This window comes from Zingiber officinale, chromosome 2B, assembly GCF_018446385.1.
Source record: "Zingiber officinale cultivar Zhangliang chromosome 2B, Zo_v1.1, whole genome shotgun sequence".
Classification (NCBI taxonomy): Eukaryota; Viridiplantae; Streptophyta; class Magnoliopsida; order Zingiberales; family Zingiberaceae; genus Zingiber; species Zingiber officinale.
In genome coordinates this window covers 140,887,142-140,903,179 of record NC_055989.1, presented here as the reverse complement: position 1 = coordinate 140,903,179, position 16,038 = coordinate 140,887,142, and positions in this window count along the sequence as shown.

The window sequence follows — 16,038 nt, the reverse complement described above, 5'->3', positions numbered from 1 at the left end:
GCCTAGCCGTAACTAGGACTTCCTGCCTAGTGTCTGGTCCTCTTGATCCGAACATAGGAGCCCCCACTTTCTTTGTTCGAGGTCAATATTGTACCCACATGGTTCAATCAGACCATAGCTCTTGTGCACAGTCGGTGGTTAAACCTTCTGGCAGTCCGGGCTCTAATACCAATTGTAGGATCGAAAAGAATTTAGATATCTTCACAATGGCATGATATTGTCCACTTTGGGCCTAAGCCCTCATGGTTTTACTCTTGGGCTCTACCCAAAAGGCCTCATGCCAATGGAGATATCTTTCTCTTATAAACTCATGATCTTTTCCATGTGTTTTCAATGTGGGATTATGTTTGCAACCTTGCAACCCCAACAATAAGTACCCCATGGTAGTTTTGGTGTGATCAACCAAGTCAAATTAGGTCATATTGTGTTTGATCCTTATGTCTAAGTGTGCAGGAACTTAGGAGTACAAGAAGTCAAGTGAAAGACACAGCTAGCAAGAAGAATGACATGGGAAAGAGTCAATGGGCTCAGTGCATTCAAGGGAAGAGGTACTATGGAAGAGTACGCTGGCAAACAAGAAGGAAGCCCGCGACGTTTTCAAACGACGAAAAGCTAGAGTGAAAGATTGCTCGAGGATGAAAATAAGTTAAGGAGTTGATCTACTATAGGGAAGGTGCCTTCAATGGCTTGGAAGGCGTTTTCCATTAACCGGGTTGAAGACGCCTTCCATCCTATTGAACGCGCCTTCCAATGACCGTTAGCCGAAGATAAAATTTTATCTTCGGCGATAAAACTTCTCTGATTGAAGGCACCTTGAACCCTATCAAAGGTGTCTTCTAGCTTCAGATAGAATTTTTCAGGGGCTATAAAAAGACTCCTGGAATTAGGAAATAGACAACAACTTCTATATTCTATTCCTAGTAATTTTCTGAGCTATCAAAGAGTATAAGATTTTTCTGCGCCTTCAATAAAGGAGTTATTTTTAGTAGAGATTTTCAACTGCCTTGGATTAACAACCACCTAGGTTGTAACAAATTAAAATATCTAGTATCTTATTTATTTCTTTTTAAGTTGTTATTTTAATGTTATATTTAGTTAACTAATATTGTGTCCCTGCTAAAACTAGCTCAAGATTATTCTAACTTATTTTCAGGGTAATTCACCTCCCTCTTGCTTGCCTACCTGGTCCAACAGATTATACTATGGACATTTGAATATCACACATCTTTTTATAGGTAATGCAAGATATTCAACCCCTATGATTTCATCAAATTTATTATAGTAATCAAACTCAGTGTTACTGTTGTCAAATACTAGAATTATAGGTTAATTAATCTACATAAATCATGTTGTGCCACGTGGAATTTAAAGTCATTAACATAATAACTAGAATACACTATTTTCTTATGGAGAGGTCTAGATGCAAGATTTATTATCCTGGAATCTTGTATAACTAATATTTTACAATCGTTCACATATAAAAGTAGTTATGATATAAATTAGGAGAGAATTTGATACAGATATATGAAATTTAAACTATTCTCTAACTTATATAGATTTGAAATCATAATGCAAATTCTGTCTCTAATTTTTCAATTATCTTACTTGCACCCTTTGATTTCTCAAGTTATATTCGAGGCATACCTGTTTGGGAATTTGATTTCTTTTAACCAACTACATAAAACTTGTTTACCATCTTTGTCCAATGTATAATAAACCTTTAAAAATTTATTGGTTGTTTCATCCTAATGCAACTCTAGTCTGCTGACTAATTATTTTAATTTCTCATATAATTTTGCAATGTCTTTAGTTCTTTAGGCACATTCATCACAATATTATCTTTAGTTCTCAACATGCATAATATCTAAATTATATCAAATGAGTAGATATTGTCAATATGATAACTCCTAGAAAATACTTCATTTCTTCAAACCACACTTACATTGTCTAACAATGTATTTATTTCTCTAATCAGAATTAGACTAAGATAATAGTAGGAATCCATAGCTGTCTATTTGGCCAATGATTTTTTCACATGACTTGATTGTTGAATGAAGTTTTCTGACTACAACATTTTTAATAAATTTTTCATATTTCACTTGAAAGGGTCTTCAACTGGTAAAAATTTATAGTGAATATCAAACCAAGATATCTTCCCACTGTAAGGTAATGAAAATGCATAAGACTTTGTCATGCTATGTGGGCATGTTAATTTACCAGTCGTGCTCCATCCTGACAATATTGGATATGCTGTGTAAGTACCCCGTCGTAATTTTGATGTGATCATACAAGTCAAGTTAGGTCCTGTTGTGGTTTGATCATTATATCTAAGTGTGTAGGAACTTAGGAGTACAAGAAGTTGGGTGGAACACACAGCTAGCAAGAAGGATGACATGGAAGAGAGTCAATGGGTTTGGTGCATCTGAGGGACAAGGAGCTGCAGAAGAGTACGTGTTGGATCCAGCTAGAGGGGGGGGGGTGAATAGCGCTCGTGGCTTTCACTCATTTTGAATTCGAAAAATGTTCGAGTTAAAGCAGAAGAAATGATAAACGAAATAAACACAAACACAGAGAGACACCAAGGGTTTACTTGGTTCGGAGCCTAGGGAGACTCCTACTCCAAGGCTCGCGATCGTTGATCGCTTTCGGTGGACAATAACTATAATATCAAGAAAGTGTACAAGTATAACAGTTACAACTCCAATTAAAACAATACTGACAACAATGTTGGGACCGAAAATGTAGCTAGAGGGGGGGGGGGTGAATAGCTCGGCGCGTGCTCGTGGTCGGCGTTGTTTGTTTCTTCAAAGATGTGCAGCGGAAATATACAAGAAACAACACACGCAACGCTACCAAGTAGATTTACTTGGTATCCACCTCCAAAGGAGGCGACTAGTCCAAGGATCCACACACTCACACACACCTCCACTAATAAACACTCCTTTTTGGTAACTACCGAAGGCGGAGAAGCCCTACAAGTTCACACTACAAGAAGAAAGGAAAGGGAAACAAAATACAACACAAGCTTACAAGGAAACCCTAACCCTAGCTTTCTTCTTCAGCTGTAGATCCGCCTCTTAACTTGGAAGACCTCCAAGAACCTTCAAGAACTGACGATCTGAACTTTATGGAGAAGCTCTGGGAGCACAGTGAAGATCTGAGATGAATCGGTGAAGCACTGCTGAAGGAATCGAACACCTGCAGCTAAATATGACGCCAACGGTCGGATCCCGATCGATTAGATTACTCCCAATCAATCGGGGAGGCTTTGGATCGATCGACTGATCGATCCAGAGCGCCTCTGTGCTCTCAGGAAATGCCTGGATCGATCAACGGATCGATCCAGGGCTTATCGCGACAAATCGCAGTTTCCCAATTGATCCACTGATCGATTGGGGCCTCTGGATCGATCCACTAATCGATCCAGCAGGCTTCTGTGTGCTAGCGACTGCCTCCCAATCGATCCACTGATCGATTGGGATGAAGGCTTCTCGCGGGGACTCCCCAATTGATCGGCCGATCGATTGGGTTCCAGCCAATCGATCGGCTGATCGATCCAGCTGTTGGTTTTTGCCTAAAACCAAGTCCCAAGCCCCCAAACCAACATCCGGTCAATCCATAACCTGTTGGTACATAAAAACCTAGCATCCGGTCACCCTTGACCAGCTAGGACTCTCTCACCAAGTGTCTGGTCAATCCATTTGACCCACTTGGACTTTTCTCCTCGTGCCAAGTATCCAGTCAATCCCTTGACCTACTTGGATTTTTCTCCTCGTGCCAAGTATCCGGTCAATCCCTTGACCTACTTGGACTTTCACTAGATGTCTGGTCAACCTTGACCCATCTAGATTTTCCCCGTGCCTGGCTTCACTCACCAGGACTTCTCTTCTGCTTAGCTTCACTTACTAGGACTTCTCTTCTGCCTGGCTTCACTCACCAGGACTTCCAACTGCCTAGCTTCACTCACTAGGACTTTCACCTGGCTTCACTCACCAGGATTTTCTCACTGCCTAGCTTCACTCACTAGGACTTCCACCTGGCTTTACTCACCAGGATTTTCCTCTGCCTGGCTTCACTCACCTGGACTTTCATCTGTCTGGCTTCACTCACCAGGATTTTCACCTGGCTTCACTCACCAGGATTTTCCTCTGCCTGGCTTCACTCACCAGGACTTTCACCTAGCTTCACTTACCAGGTCTTTCCAGTCAAGTATCCGGTCAACCTTGACCTACTTGACTCTCCATTACAATCTACACACATGAACAACTGCACCTGCATTGTTCATGTGTCGTCTGTATGTATTGACAAACATCGAAACCATGACCAAGACTCAAGCTTGGTCAACCAGGTCAACCTTGACCTAAGGGATATTGCTCCAACAAACAAGATTAAGGAAATGAAGCTTAGGGTTGTCGGTGACTTGAAACAACACTCCTGGGTCGTCTTGTTAGCAGCGCGTTGATGAAAGATAGGTTGATAATTGATATCTCTGCTGCTGCCTCGAGACTACCTTTTATTGGGCGTTGAGGGTGCCTCCAATGCCTCATGGAGGCGCCTCGGACCCAAAAATATATCCCGAGTTGATCACTGCGATAAGTCTTCATCGCTGCCTCTTATCCGCCTAAGGGCGCCTCCAATGCCCCATGGAGGCGCCTCCAAGAAGCAGTCTAAGCTGCCTCCAAGCTCCATGGAGGTGCCTCTAGCTCCTCTCCGTAGACAGCTCATCTTTGCACCCGAGGCACCTCCAAGCTCCATGGAGGCGCCTCGGATGAACAGTGTCCGAGGCTTAAGGTTTCTCCTTTGTAGCTGCAAGATACGTTAGTCCAAAAGATACCATGCAACACAAAGTTAGCACATAATATCATAAATAAAGTTTGACAGCCATCGGACTGTCCGATTCTGACTTCGGATTTTTCGACCGAAAACCCTAGGTCGAACCGACGCCTACTGTTCCCTCTTCCGGGGAACGTGTCCTCACCTACTCCACTCAGGAGAATTTTATCTTTTTCCAGTTTGGTTCTCTAGACCGACTGGACTTTTGCTCGGTGCTCGATACTTCTGGTCTTCATGCTGGACGTCCGGTCCATGACCCGTCCAGACTTCTACTCGGTCCGTGACACCAGGATTTTAACCTAGGGTTGTTAGAGTGTATACTAAAATTCTAGCTTTTGTAAACATTTATTTTTGAAATAAAAGAATAACATTGGTCAAATGTCTACATTTATTTGTTAAGTGTAGTTGTTCAATTAATTTATATTATAGATAACATTGTAAAATATCGAAAAATGGCGAATAAGAATAAGGGAATTTTTTGGAATTTTTGGATTTTTTTTTAGAATTTTTCAGAGCTCGTACGGATGAGTTAATGGGGATAAAAACGGGGCCCGGGAAAGCCTGTTTAGACTACCCTATTTAAGCGAGGAATTGTTTATTTATTTATTTTATTTATTTTCTTTATTTTTTTTCTTTTCCTCCGGTTTCTCTTCGACGCCGTGTGTCGTTTCCCCTTTCCCCCACGCATGCCGACGCTGAAACCCTAACCAGCGCCGACGGTTTCTCCCCCCACCCGAGTACAAATCACTCGGCCACTTCATCTTGTTTCTCTTCTCCTTCCTGAGCTGAAACCCTCCTCTGCCTCCCGATTCCTTCCTCCTCCTCTGGTCCGACGAGACACCGCCGGCCTCCCTTCTGCCCTAGCCGAGGCCCTCCCACCAGCCACCGAACTCGCGTGCCCTAGATTTTTGGGTTCACAACCACCGCCCCTCTCCGATCTCCTCTGTGCCAGCCACCAGGTCCGACCCAGCACTGGCCGCCGGCTAATTTCCTATGTCCTAGTCACCGCTGTGAGGTTTGAGCCGATCAACAGATTCACTGCCGCCACCGTCGGCCAAGTTCCCTTTTCCGTGCCGCTAATCTGGAGCGACTGCTGCCGTGCTTCTGTTTTGTGTGTCGCCGGGAGTCGAGAGCTCGAGAAGGCGACAGAGGGCAGCAGTGATTCGGCAGTGGGATTTAAGGTAAGGGTTTAAGGTTTGGTTTTCGATTTTGTGCTCTGATTCTTGTTGTGTTGTGAGCAGCACTTGTGTTGGGTGGAAGATCATGCTAACAAAGGATAGTGGTCTTTAATTGTAGATTCATTTCGCTGGTAGTGTATCGGGGTTCCACAGCAGCTGTGATTTTTTCGGCCATAATTTCCAGCAACATCCTTGCTGTGAGAAGTGAGGTAAGGAATAGGGTTTTAATCATGTTATCAATGATTGATAGATAGGTTAATAACTAACATTAACCTAGGTACATGTGTTAATTAGGGTTTTGCCCTAATTTAGGATTTGAGATTTTATTTAGCTATTTAGAAGAATGGTAGCTAAATAAAATGTATTTCAATTCATGACACAGGACTTTGACGTGAGACGAGCATCTCGACGTCGTATTTGGACCAGATTGGACCTTGTCGATTGGAGGCGGGTACTTTTGACTTTATGTCTTTGATATGCATAGTAGTGAATTTAACAAATAGCAAAAATTATGTTTCTTATTTGCTTCGGTTAGTCACTACCCGATACCTGTTACATGCTTGGTTGATTGCTTGTTTTGCATCTCATGTTATTACTTACCTGATTATACATGCTTATAGGGGTAGTGATATGACCATGCTTCACCATGCTCAGGACCTAGGTATGATACCTTATCTGATCTGTGTACCCTTGATATGATTTATTGACTATGGTGCACATCATATATGTATATAGATTGGTTTAGTATATTACCATGCTTAGTGTCATGCACCATTTGCATGATTGCATGCTGTGTGATAGATTGCTCCATTATTGTCGAGCTCATCGCCAGTTTCATCACTGTTCGGTGCTTCGTTGTGATGCTCATGGGTAGCGTGATGCAGCGTGGTAGCACATCAGTTTGCTCGTTCGGTGCTCCGTTGGTCCGCTCATGGGTAGTGTGATTACAGCGTGGTGGCACGTCGGGATCCCTCCCCGTCATTGTGTACTAAGAGATGAGAGGATTGCGCTCCCCCATTTATGATTTGGGGTAGGAGGATGTGCATCCTCCGACAACATCCCGTCCTCTTGGTCACTCATCAGGAGTAGTGATGCAGAGTGTACGGTTGTCACAGCCCTACCCACTCGGTCCCACCATTGTGTGTGAGATGGCTGACTGGCGTCAGGGGTGACCATGACTGCATTGGCATCATACACATTGATGCATTTATTTCTTGTGATTGTGTTTGCTGCATTTATTTGTTGCATATTGGTTGTATGCCCATGCTTGACATGCATATAGGATTTCTATGCCTCTCGGACTGTTTATCCTTGTACCAGGTCCTGGTTAGTACAGTATTCTCCTGTTTATTTCAGTTTGTATTTACCTTTATTACATCAGGAGACTGTACGCATGATTAGTGCTAGATGTTATCTCCTTACTATGTACATCAGTTGTTACCCGCTGAGTGTTGGACTCACACCCTCCTCCGTTGCTATTTTTCAGGTTGATGCTGTCCGGAGGAGTTCTAGTCGCTAGTCCCCTGCAGACCACGAGGACGTCTATTGGTCCTTGAGTTGTCTTTAATTGACTATGCTTAGACTTGTTATGTTTTGGATACTTTGGATCCTGTATGGATTCTTTTTATTTGTCGATGACTTTCATTCGGATTTGTTTTACTGCATGCCTGCCTAGACAGCAGAAGAGGTGAGTGGATTTATTCCATCGAATTTATGTTTTATGGGTGTAGTGCAGTAGGGTTGATTTCGAGTCATCGTATTACTGTTATGTTTGTTTACTACTAAACTGTATGGTTGTGTCAGCCAGAGGCTGAAATTGATATAAACTGCGTGGATGGTGTGGTGGTTTGTTTATTATTATTGTTATTGTTCCGGCCGTGTTGGCCGATGTATATGTGGCCCTGGGGGCGATGTATAAAGTTTCAGATTGTCCGCCGTACAGGGGAGATGCTGTCGAAATTTCTTCGGACAGGGACTCCTCTGGGGCATGACAATTTAGTGGTATTAGAGCACTGTTTTACGATCTTTGCTGTCGTATTTTGGATATTTGGAATAACCTGATACCAATTTATTGGTATCAGAACGCCAAGTTGGCGATACTTGTTTGATTTTCATATTACGGATTTTCGAGATTTAACTGATACCAATTTATGTGGTATCAGAGCGGGTTACGATACCTGCTTTTGGTGTTCTGGATATTTGGGTTAGCCCAAGTTTGCGAGTCAAATTGGGTAGTTATTTTGTATTGCATGGATTTTCCATTATGTATATGTTTGGATTTCCGTTTCGGATTTATATGGATTTCCGGCGATTTTCTTGTTCGGGATTTTGAGGTAAAATGGGGACTGGACAGCGACGGAACATCTCCAGATATCAATTAGGTATGATGTTATTTTGTAATTGTTTATACTTGTAGTAATATCTGTGATATAATTTAACAGATATGAGGAGATCTACACGTATTGCTGCGAGACGTGGTGCAGGACGACCACGTACAAGGACCTTGGGATCTCTGGATTCGCCAGAGATGCCTACTGGGGTTGAGCCTGTCAGTCAGGGACAGACTCAGCATACTACGGGTGCGTCGGGCTCTCAGACTCCGATGGCTCCTATAGAGGTACCTACCTCGGCTGTGCCGAGTGTACCTATTCCTACGGTATTTTCGGTACCACCAGGGGTACTACCGGCATACCCCGCACCTGCTCTAGAGCAGCCTACGGCGTACTCGGCACCACCGCCACCTGGACCTCTCGTGGATTCGACACCAGTGGTACCTGTGCCCCCAGTACCTACGGTGTACCCAGCAGCACCTGCACCAGCGATGCCGGCTGCTCCACATCCGATACCTTTACCTACCGTACATCCAGCCGCGGCCACCTATGTTCACCCTACAGTGCCACCGACGACATATGCTCCAGTTTACACATCAGCACCGGGAGTACCTCCTTCGGTCTTTTCAGCAGTACCACCTGTAGCACCAGCTCCAGTGGGTCCGCCAGTTCCTGCAGCCGTTTCGACGCACCTCACTGACATTGTCGCGACACGAGCTAGGATTCCAGCGTTGGCAGAGTCGATGAATAGTCGATTTACACTCTTCTGAGGAGACCGTGATCCGAGTGTGGCCTTGTCTTGGATTGAGACTATGGAGCGGACCTTCTTCTATATGGCTTGCTCCGAGTGGGAGAAAGCAGAGCTGGCTGCTTTTCACTTACGGGACACGGCCGACACTTGGTGGATTACTCAGCGTTCCATCATCAGCGAGCAGAACATCACTTGGGCCAGATTCAGAGAGGCTTTTGAGAGCCGTTTCTTCCCACGAGCTTATCAGATTGCTCGCCGGCAGGATTTCCTGAGTCTGCGACAGAATAACCGGACAGTGACAGAGTATAACGCAGAGTTTGACAGATTGGCCAGATTTTGTCCAGAGCTAGTTGCTGAGGACAATTCACGTATGCAGCAGTTCATTCAGGGGTTGTATGGACATTTGCAAGTAAGGCTTGCCAGTCTTGGTACCACATCTTATTTAGAGACGTTGGACAGAGCCCTCATGATTGAGTCAGCTCAGCAGAGAGCGTTTCCGGACAGGAAAGGAAGCAGCCGGGTCAGACGTCTGGACAGATCCAGCAGCCACCGGCCACACAATAGCAGAACTGGAAACAACCCGCCAGCGACATTCATTGTTTCAGGTGTGGGTTCAGAGATCACATCACCCCAGCTTGCTCTCTGGGACAATCAGTTTGCTTTTATTGCAAATTGCCTGGGCACCAGAGCCGAGACTGTCCGCAGAAGACTCAGCATATGACTTCCGGAGGGTCTAGTCATGGAGGACAGTCCAGTCAGTCCGGAACTTATCGAGGAGGGCGAAGAGCCCAACCTTCGTATGGCCAGTAGCGGATTGCTCCCCCTGCAGCAGCTGCATTTGGCTGGGATTGCTCCGTTCCGGGACCTCATTATTTGGCTCAGGGGCAGTATCAGCTGCAACCCCAGCCACAAGCTCAGTATTAGACGCAGTCCCAGCCATCGGTACAGTATCAGTCCCCGCCCTCTCAGACTTCTCTGGCACAGTATCCAGTACCACCTCAGTGGCAGACTCCTGCCCAGACGCAGCAGTCGCAGGCAGTGTTACCACCTCTTCCTTCGCCAGAGACTGGGCGTATTCATGCGGTCATCAGAGAGGATGTGCAGCGTGCCGACGGATCCGTTTTCCGCAGTACGATTTCTATTTATGCCTTATCTGTAGATTTACTGATAGATACTAGTAGCTCGCATTCATTTATATCCTGTATCTTTATGCAGGAGATTGGTAGATTACCTACTTTCAAAACCCAGCGAATGACCGTCTCTCTACCGTCCGGTGATACATTAGATGTCACCCAGGAGGTCAGAGGTTGCCCGTTAGATTTTGGTAACCTAATTCTTACGGTGGATCTTTTAGTATTGGAAATGGTCGATTTTGATATTATACTTGGCATGGACTGTTTGTCAGCATATCATGCCACTGTTGATTGCCAGACGAGGGTGGTCACATTCCGGCCATTATGAGTTTTTGGTAATGCCATTTGTGCTTACTAATGCTCTAGCGGTATTTATGGATTGATGTGGTGGAGCATTGCTCCCACATGTTATGGATTGTTGTGGTGGAGCGTTGCTCCCACATATTGTAGATTGCTAGTAGAGGAGCGCTGCTCCCATATAGGTTGTATTGATGGTGGTAGAGCGTTGCTCCCACATATGTAGTATTTCTTGTGATGGAGCGTTGCTCTCACGTTCGATGATCTATTTCTTTGGTGATTTGTAGCTAGTGATCAGATTTCAGACTTGTTGTCGGGGATCTTATAGTTGAGTATGCCTGGCATTATGAGTTCTAGGTTTTATCATTTAAGCTTACAAAGCCCTAGATGTTTTCATGGACTCGATGATTTCGTTATTCCTAGGTTGTTTGGATCGGATTCCATTGTCCTTGTTGACAATGTTGTAATCTATTTTTGATCCGAGCTCGATACTCCCATCTTTTCACTTGAGGTATGTGATTTAATTTATCGTTCAGCATTTTGTACTCTTTATCTATTGTTAGTACTTGCTCATGGTAGATAACGAAATTTGGGGAGCAAATTTTTATTAGTGGGGGGAGAATGTAAAATACCGAAAAATGGCGAATAAGAATAAGGGAATTTTTAAGAATTTTTGGAAATTTTTCGGAGCTCGTACGGATGAGTTAACGGGGATAAAAATGGGGCCCGGGAAAGCCTATTTAGGCTACCCTATTTAAGTAAGGAATTGTTTATTTATTTATTTTATTTCTTTTCTTTATTTTTTTTTCTTTTCCTCCGGTTTCTCTTCGACGCCGTGTGTCGTTTCCCCTTTCCCCAGCGCGTGCCGACGCCGAAACCCTAACCGGCGTCGACAGTTTCTCCCCCACCCGAGTACAAATCACTCGGCCACTTCATCTTGCTTCTCTTCTCCTTCTCGAGCCGAAACCCTCCTCTGCCTCCCGATTCCTTCCCCCTCCTCTGGTCCGACGAGACACCGCCGGCCTCCCTTCTGCCCTAGCCGAGTCCCTCCCACCAGCCGCCGAACTCGCGTGCCCTAGATTTTTGGGTTCACAGCCACCGCCCCTCTCCGATCTCCTCTGTGCCAGCCACCAGGTCCGACCCAGCACTGGCCGTTGGCTGATTTCCTGTGCCCTAGTCGCCGCTGTGAGGTTTGAGCCGATCAACAGATTCACTACCGCCACCGTTGGCCAAGTTCCCTTTTCCGTGCCGCTGATCTGGAGCGACTGCTGCCGTGCTTCTGTTTTGTGTGCCGCCGGGAGTCGAGAGCTCGAGAAGGCGACAGAGGGCAGCAGTGATTCGGCAGTGGGATTTAAGGTAAGGGTTTAAGGTTTAGTTTTCAATTTTGTGCTCTGATTCTTGTTGTGTTGTGAGCAGCACTTGTGTTGGGTGGAAGATCATGCTAACTAAGGATAGTGGTCTTTAATTGTAGATTCATTTCGCTGGTAGTGTATAAGGGTTCCACAACAGCTGTGATTTTTTCGGCCATAATTTCCAACAATATCCTTACTGTGAGAAGTGAGGTAAGGAATAGGGTTTTAATCATGTTATCAATGATTGATAGATAGGTTAATAACTAACGTTAACCTAGGTACATGTGTTAATTAGGGTTTTGCCCTAATTTAGGATTTGAGATTTTATTTAGCTATTTAGAAGAATGGTAGCTAAATAAAATGTATTTCAATTCATGACACAGGACTTTGACGCGAGACGAGTATCTCGACGTCTTATTTGGACCAGATTGGACCTTGTCGATTGGAGGTGGGTACTTTTGACTTTATGTCTTTGATATGCATAGTAGTGAATTTAACAAATAACAATAATTATGTTTCTTATTTGCTTCGGTTAGTCACTACCCGACACCTGTTACATGCTTGGTTGATTGCTTGTTTTGCATCTCATGTTATTACTTACCTGATTATACATGCTTATAGGGGTAGTGATATAACCATGCTTCACCATGCTCAGGACCTAGGTGTGATACCTTATCTGATCTGTGTACCCTTGATATGATTTATTGACTATGGTGCACATCATATATGTATATAGATTGGTTTAGTATATTACCATGCTTAGTGTCATGCACCATTCACATGATTGCATGCTGTGTGATAGATTGCTCCATTATTGTCGAGCTCATCGCCAGTTTCATCACTGTTCGGTGCTCCGTTGTGACGCTCATGGGTAGCGTGATGCAACGTGGTAGCACGTCAGTTTGCTCATTCGGTGCTCCGTTGGTCCTCTCATGGGTAGTGTGATTGCAGTGTGGTAGCACGTCAGGATCCCTCCCCGTCATCGTGTACCGGGAGATGAGAGCATTGCGCTCCCCCATTTATGATTTGGAGTAGGAGGATGTGCGTCCTCCGACAGCATCCCATCCTCTCGGTCACTCATCAGGAGTAGTGATGCAGAGTGTACGGTTGTCACAGCCCTACCCACTCGGTCCCACGATTGTGTGTGAGATGGCTGACTGGTGTCAGGGGTGACCATGACTGCATTGGCATCATACACATTGATGCATTTATTTCTTGTGATTGTGTTTGCTGCATTTATTTGTTGCATATTGGTTGGATGTCCATGCCTGACATGCATACAGGATTTCTATGCCTCTCGGATTGTTTATCATTATACCAGGTCCTGGTTAGTACAGTATTCTCCTGTTTATTTCAGTTTGCATTTACCTTTATTACATCAGGAGACTGTACGCATGATTAGTGCTAGATGTTATCTCCTTACTATGTACATCAGTTGTTACCCGCTGAGTGTTAGACTCACACCCTCCTCCATTGCTATTTTTCAGGTTGATGTTGTCCGGAGGAGTTCCAGTCGCTAGTCCCCTGCAGACCACGAGGACGTCTATTGGTCCTTGAGTTTTCTTTAATTGACTATGCTTAGACTTGTTATGTTTTGGATACTTTGGATCCTGTATCGATTGTTTTTATTTGTCGATGACTTTCATTCGGATTTGTTTTATTGCATGCCTGCCTAGACGGCAGAAGAGGTGAGTGGATTTATTCCGTCGAATTTGTGCTTTATGGGTGTAGTGGAGTAGGGTTGATTTCGAGTCATCGTATTACTGTTATGTTTGTTTACTACTAAACTGCGTGGTTGTGTCAGCTAGAGGCTGAAATTGATATAAACTGCGTGGATGGTGTGGTGGTTTGTTTATTATTATTGTTATTGTTCCAGCCGTGTTGGCCGATGTATATGTGGCCCTGGGGGCGATGTATAAAGTTTCAGATTGTCCGCCGTACAGGGGAGATGTTGCCGAAATTTCTTCGGACAGGGACTCCTCCGGGGCGTGACAAACATGGTGTGTGGTGTCACACACAGAAGATCATGTTATCAGTTCTTTATAAATTATAAACAAATGCTCATGACTAAGATGGAAAGGAACAAACCGTTGGAATAGTCGTAGTGTAATTAGGTATTAGTTTATCTTGACTAATAAATTACACTTGTACACTCTTAGTGAATTGAGTAGTATTGGAATGTATACTAAAATCCTAGCTTTTGTAAACATTTATTTAGAAATAAAAGAATCATATCGGTCAAATGTCTACATTTATTTGCTAAGTGTAGTTGTTCAATTAATTTATATTGTAGATAACATGGTGAATGATATCTCTCACAGAAGATCATGTTATCAGTTCTTTATAAATTATAAATAGTTGCTCACGACTAAGAGGGAAAGGAACAAACCATTGGAATAGTCGTAGTGTAATTAGATGTTAGTTTATCTTGACTGATACATTATCCAAGTACACTTTGAGTATACTGAGCATGACCATTTAAGGTAAATTCTTTTTGTACTGACTTGATAAAAGAACAACACCTTAGTTATTATGGAAGTGTGTGTTGGTTAGTCCTAGGAAAATCATACCGGTTCCACTGTACTAAAATTTTGTACAAGTGTCGAACCTTTCCTTAAATAACCTATTGTGTTCTTTAGAAGTTAAATTAGGAATCACAGACGGAACTTAACATCATTGATTCCAAATTTAACTTATCTAATCTTAATGGTTTAGATTTGAATCGCAAGCAGAACTTAACACTATTGATTCAAATCCACCTATGTTATTAATTCCATTAAATATTAATTTCCAAAATTGGTTTCCATGACTTCATGGCGAGGCACATGACCTTCTTGGATATGAGAACAACCATCACCGCCTAGACAAAGCCTTTTAAGGAAAGCTAATATTTAATTTTCTTAAATAACTCTAAGTTAACCAAAAGGAACAATCGAATCACAAATTCGAAAAAGAAGAAAACACAAACTCGAAAAATAAATTCGAAAAACTAGATCTAATACCTCTTGTATTTGGAATTCATACAAAGAAAAATAAACTAGCATGATGTGGAAAATAAATACTAGTAATATCTTTCTTTGTGAACTTTAATGACCTCTTGATCTTCTACCGTATTCCTCTTCTAACCTCGGACGTTGTGTGGGCAACGATCTTCTGAGATGAGAACCACCATGCACCTTCTTCTTCCTTCTAGGTTTCGGCCACCAAGAGTCCTTCTTGATGGAAAGGTTCGGCCACCACCAATGCTCCAAGGGATGCTAGAGACTAGGCTTCCTTTCTCTCCTTCTTCTCCTTGCTTAATCCGGCCACCAAAGCAACTCCATCAATGAAGAGGTTTCGGCCACAAGAAAGGGAAGAGAGAAAGAGGATGGGCTGGCCACACCCAAGGAGAAAAAGAGAGGAGAAAAATAGAATAGAGGTTATCACCCATGAAGGCACCTCTACCCCCTCTTTTATATTCCTTGGTCTTGGCAAATAAGGAAATTTTAATAAAAACTTTCTTAATTCCTTTGCCATGAAAAAGAAATATTAATTGATTTAAAATCAATTTCCTTTTCTCAAACCATATGGTCGGCCACTATTCTAATCCCAATCAAGGAAAATTTAATTCACACAAGAATTAAAACTTCCTAATTTGTTTCCAGAAATTTATAAAAAATTTCTTCAATAATTTTTCCCTTCATGGTGATTTGTAAAAAGGAAATTTTATAAATTAAAATATTTCTTTTAAACATGTGGATGATTTCCAAAAAGGAAAGTTATCTCTAAAAATTAAAATCTCCTTTTAATCTACAAATAAGGAAAGATATCAAATCTTTTCTTAATCTTTTGTAGAAACTAATAAAAGAGAATATTTAATTTTTAAACTCTCTTTTAAATCATGAACATGGTTAAAAAAGGAAAGTTTTCTCAAAATTAAAATCTACCTTTCAATCTACAAATAAGGAAAGATTTCAAATCTTTTCTTAATCTTTTGTAGAAAGTTATAAAAGGAAAGATTTAAATTTTAAACTCTCCTTTAAAACCATGGAATCCACATAAGAAAAATTTTAAAAATAAAATTCCTTTTTATTTTAATAGGGCCGACCACCTAAGCTTAGGTTCAAGCTAGTGTCGACCACCTCATGAACCCATGAACCATGCCTTTGGCCGGCCCTAGCTTGG